Here is a 6,189-nt window from a genome sequence, read left to right on the forward strand (position 1 = left end):
AATATTATTTATATAGAATTAATATTATTTAATGGATTAGTATTATTTGTATTGTATTTAGTATTGAATAGTTATTTAAAAAACGTCTAATCAGTGGATAGAGTCATCTAAAATCATAAAAGTTCCGGAACATTGTATTGTAGAACGTATAAGTATTATTTTTGGCATAATGGCTCGCTTCGGAAGAAATTCGCGGACACGCTCCGCACGAAATTCCGCGCACGTTTTAATATTTTAACCGTGTATCTGGCCGCACCGTGTACCGCATTAATACGAGTGAAAAAACAACTCTCGAAAAGGGAGTCCACACAGTGTTCGTCTTTTGTTTTTCGCCGTGCAAGCATTTTCGATGCAATGGCGCCGAAAAGAAGAGGGCCCCGCGCCGACCGAGTAATGGGGTGTCGCTGGCAGTCGCGCATTTATAATTTCTGTCCCCCACACCACCCTTCCGACCACTCCTGGTACTTTATTCTTTCTCTCTTGCAGACTGCCAGGTCGAAACAATTGCTTTCCGCCCGACAAAAACGAACAAAACTGTCTGGGATGGCGGAGGCAGCCGGGGTGCAAGTTGCAAGATGAGTTACTGCGACAGCCCCAAACATCTGATGACATCTGAGGGTTTTGTTTATCCTGTCGAATTGCACTCGTCCCTCCAAAACGAATAATCCATTTAACACCTCACTCGCGACTTTATCCTCTCTCTCTCTCTCTCTCTCTCTCTCTCTCTCTCTGTTAAACAATATATATTCCATTTATTTAACAGATTGACTCAGCTACGAACAATGCCAAAAGTGTAACAAGTGTCCCTAAATAAATTGTTGAACAACAATTTGTAGAAAAAGCTCATTCAAAATCGACTTGATGAACACTCTAACCAAAGCGAATTATTTACTTAACACTCCATTTGCGCTTTTATTTTCTCTGCAAAAATATATTCCATATATTTAACGAGTAATGTCGAGTAATGCAACAGATGATGTGACGAATACCTCTAAACAGATTGTTGACCCACGATCATTTCTAAAGACCAATAAAATGTCAAACATGTAGTAAAGTCAAAATTAATCTTGATTGTCTGCTATGTTTTATCATATTAATTTTCATCGTAATATCACTTCCGAGTGTTTTAACATTTTTGGTTAATTTCTATGAATAAAAGCCTGAGTTCCTTGAGCAAGGATCTTCTTTTTCCTACCCAGCCGTTTGAGAATTACATTTTTGGACCTCCCTGATTCTGATCGCTGACTAAGGGCCGAAGCTGAGGTTGCAACATGGTATTAATTCAATAAACCTGATGAGGAGCGATCGCGGCAATTTATACAGATTATCGAGAACGCTGGTCTCTGTCTCGTTTGCGACAGGCCAAAGGGGGATCGAAGAACGAGAACATCGTAATGTCCTCGCATTTTTCAGCGCCGGTGGACACGTTTCCCTCTTTTCTTTCCTTCAGCTCTCCTCCTTCCTCCCTGACTTCCTTGGGGATTTGTGTCTTTATCAATGCTGATCATCGCGCTTAATCCTCCGCGCGAAGTCGTTACAACTCGACGCGTACCTCGTTCGCGTCTTTTCAAATCGGGAGGGGTGAATATTGTTTGGAACGCGTACAATTAAATTCTGCCATAATTGATTTCAACGGTGAGACAAAAGCTCTTCATCAAATATTTCTCTGTTCTCTATTAATAAAATTTATTTATTTATTTATAGATTTGTTTTTATTAAGAATATAAATTAATCCTTTGAGGAAAATGGTTAACGTATCGACGACACACACATCAAGAGCCATTTAAATAACACAAAATATCAGTACACATTTTCCCCTTTTTTCAATATGAACTTTAGAATACGACTTTGATACATTATGTAATTTTCCTAGGAGAATATTTTTAGTATTTGAAAGAAATCTTCGTTGGTACGGGGTTGAAGGTGAGAATGTTGATACAGCGAACGATAATTTCTATGGACTGTTAATGGAAACGGCAACACAACAGACAAGTACACCGTTCGAGCATAGAATGACGGCGTTCGACCCTTCCGGGTCTGTTGTCTCGCGGAACTCGTTTCGATTTAATTTATGCATGGTGGTCCACGTTTCCCACCCCGTTCTTAAGGCCCTTTTGTATAGTTATTAATGCCCTGGGCCACTTCATTTTCACCGTGCGCGCACCAATGCTGGAACTGCGACGGCATCGCTACCTGACATCCTTCCGGATCCAGCGATTCGTTCCCGCGTATGCAAATTTCGCCGTTTCGAGGCTGCGAGTGTGAAAGAGAGAGAGAGAGAGTGAGAGAGAAAGCAGGCCTTTCAGTATACATCTGCCTGCTCGAACAATCGTCGAAAAAATAATAACTGTTTTTACAGGAGAGAATACATTGCCCGAGCGAGAACCGGCTCTACCGCTTGTCAACTCGCGATTCCTTGCGAATTTCGCCGTACTCGTTCCGAAACGCATTCGATTATCTTGCTGATTCTGCTCTGAGCATGAGAGAAATAAAAATACCAAAACTGCACGTAGAACACAGAAAATATATTTATATAAATTATATTTTATAAATGCAAAATTCTACACAGGACACAATTAAAGTGTAAAATAGAAATGAATAGAAACTACAGAATGGTCTTTTGTGCAACTATTTTTGGGGGCGTATAAGGGTGGAATAATAACTCCAAAAGAAATTATTAGACCATGGTACTGAGGGTGTTAATTGAGCAACCTTCAGCTACGAATTATAGAGTACTAAAAATGATTGCATATCTACAGACGGATAATGTGTTACGTTGACTTTATTTTCAAGTCACAGATCATACAACAATAATTTTCAGCTAATCGCGACAGACAGTAACGAATGCTTCTATTCAAATGACCCACGCAAAGTATAATTGTGTATTAAGGGTCGTTTGAATGCGTCGAAATAGGTTGCCGGAAGATGAACGCATGCAATTAACTCGGTAAGATGGTGAATTGGAATTTATACGAGTAATTTGAGCGCTTTCAGTGCATAAGTGACTGTTTTATCGCCGGCATAAATCGTTTAGAAGCGAGACGAGCAATCGCATTCGATACGTGAGATACGTTCAAACGTGGGAATTAAAGGGGGTTGTGAATTGAGAATCACTGATGAGATAAGGCAGAGATCTTCCTTCCTTGCAAGTCACTTTGTCGATAAAGAAATTTTCTACTTTGTCGGAATTGGTCTAGTGGAGGGGGGATGGTGAATTTTACACCATCTGGCGAAGGGTGCCTGAAACTTTACCAGAACTGTTTTGCAGTCGATAATGTCGATCTCACCCCCATTTTATCAATAATTTCAGTGCACGTTTTTTAACTTTTTTAATGTCCAAATAGCATTTAGAATTTAATGCGCTCAGTACACATTGTGTGGTGTGTTTTTTGTGAAGATTAGTTTTCTGCTATGTTCATTTGTACCTCTGCTGATTGAAAGATCAAAGGATAAACTATTTTGTAAATTCTGATATTTGTATTAAGAATTGAAGAATTGAGATATGTGAAAAGAGTGAAACACCACGGATTAACTACTGAACACTATCCCCAATCATTAATTAGCAAAGAAACAAACAAATGTCAGAAATCATCGAGTTCTGAATAAATTTACATAGTGACTTACACAATGTTGATTCTAAAAATTTCAGGCTTGACATACACGAAGCCTATTAAATTTGATTTTGATTTAACCAGAGTTTGAAAAATTCAGCGACTAATTAAAATTGACGTAAAATTTTGGTACAAAGCGGAACGGTGTTCTCGGCTCTCGGAAAAATAAGATCCCATTGAAAGCCACCCCCATCAAAGCGATAGATCTTACAAAGCTACGCGCTAATTACGATCATCTCGGTTCTCTCCCGTTCGAACGGAAACGTAAGTCCGGGATTACCTTACACGTTAATTACGCAGTAATTAACTCTCGTCGCGGACATTGTCAGAAAGGAAATCGTAGAAAGTCAGCGGAACGATTTTACACCGCTTACCTCGAAAATCCTTCGTAAACTCGAGCCACCGTTAACGGCGCCGAATAAAACGTAACGATGGCGATTATCGACCCCCTCCGACACAAAAAAAAGGGAAGAAAATAAGATGAAGGGAGAACGATGGCAGAATCGAACACCGCGCCATTAAAACTTCATTTTATGCCTACTTATAGCTTGTACTTTTAACAACGCGGTCGAAAATTAAATGGACGTGCATGTTCACGTGAACTTTCTCTCTCTCCTGTCACTTTCTATTACTGTTAGTTCAACCTCCGCTATTTTATATACCGTATAATGCATTGTTTTCATCACACAACTGAGTAACTAGTGATTAGACTGCGAATTTTATGCATTTATGATAAAAATGGGCACGCACAATTTAAAGCAGTGGACATGTTAAAAATATTTAAGGACTTCAATGTACTAGTTTCAGCTTAATAGGATAATTAAAAGAAAAATAGAATTTTATTTGGCTCCCGTGTTCTGCAAACAATGCGAACATTTTTTATTTTGCATAAAGATCCGCAGTCTAATAATTAGACTGTGAATTTTATGTGGTATTAAAGAAAACTACAACATCAAATTTAAAACAGTCGAAAGGTTAAAAATGTAAGACTGTTCAAATGACCGGCAATGGCAGGTTTAGTGTTTTAGGTTTTAGTGATTGGTACAATTATAAAAAAGTTATTCTATTTTAAAGGGCTTACTAATACTTTTTACATCCACTGTAGTTTGCACAGCGATGCACTGTTCTACTAATTAATGTTGTTAAAACTTTGTAGTTGATGAGCCATAAATTTTGATGAAGGAGAAGAAGAATATCGAATTGAATTACTCTGTTTACCAGAACAGGTAGGCACAGGGGGAAGGATTCAGTTGGTTGACAGTGCATGAAAGCGAATACCGAGGCAGGTAACAAAACGGGCTTCCAGCAACAGGTATCGATACCTTCTATTATTTTCGCACTATTGATTCGATACCCAATACCATCGATATCGCACCTGTTCGTCACACAGCAGGTAGGTGGCACGCGACCAGGTAAAATCGTTCGCAGGTTCACTTCGAATTCCATTCAGGGCTTAGCTTTCTCCTTTCAAAAAGATCAATAACCACTGACACGTTCACTGTTTGATTTCTCCGACACTTGTCCAGATTTACAAATTCGTTTCTCTACCGATAATCCTTGCTCTTCTTTTATTGTATCGTTAAAATGTTCTAGGAGTACAAAGAAAGGGTTGTTCCAAAAAAATAAGTACACGTTAAATTAGTACTTTAATGAAAATGAAACGAAGCTGTTTAATAGAAATATATTTGGTGAATTCTAACAATTGTTGTTACAGTTGATGGTTTGGTTAATCAGATTTGGCGAGTATATTCGAGGGATGTGAAGCCCGAGCAGCCGCCATTGCACAGCAGAGTTTGAATTGTATCATTGGCCGTAGAACCACCCCCTAACCCCCACCCCTAGCATCCCCTTGTACTCTTTTATTCGAGCTCTGTATCGTCACTGTAAAATTACAAATACTTCAATCGTGAATTCTACACACACACACACACACACAGTGCCTAAAAATATTTTTCATTTACGCAGTGCGTATACTAAAAACATATGAATATGTATTTGTACGTATGAACAGTATCTTTATAACATTATGCAGATCATTTCGGAAACAAGAATGTTACCAAATTGACGTGAATATTTTTTAAATAACTCTAGTTATCTTTTGTTTAATATCTTGCAGTTCGCGTAGTATAAACGTGGCACAGACAAAAATAATGAAAAAGAAAACAGATAGAAATGAATTAAAAGTACGGCATTCGAGTGACCTTGAATTATACAAAGTTGTAGTTCAATGAACAATCAAAATCACCACACGTACATGCAGTTAAATGATTTTCTTGTGCAATCATTCTTTTACTCTCTCATCGCACAGGAACAAAAACGTAGTGTACCTTAATTTTTGAAAAATGTAAACCGACATTCAAATGTCCTTGAAAATTTTTTATTTGCATCATAATCTAAGAAAAAATAAAGAGAAATGTTCCAACATTTTTTTCCATTGTCTATCATTTGACAGTTATATCGAACAGCAAGGATTCTAATGTTATAATTCTAATTTCGCAAAAGTAAACGGGAGGGGGGAGGGGGAATTTAGGTCGGCTGAATAAACAATCACGTAAAGCCACGTAAAAATCGGCGGGCG

This window comes from Lasioglossum baleicum, chromosome 5 (assembly GCF_051020765.1).
Source record: "Lasioglossum baleicum chromosome 5, iyLasBale1, whole genome shotgun sequence".
NCBI classification, from domain to species: domain Eukaryota; kingdom Metazoa; phylum Arthropoda; class Insecta; order Hymenoptera; family Halictidae; genus Lasioglossum; species Lasioglossum baleicum.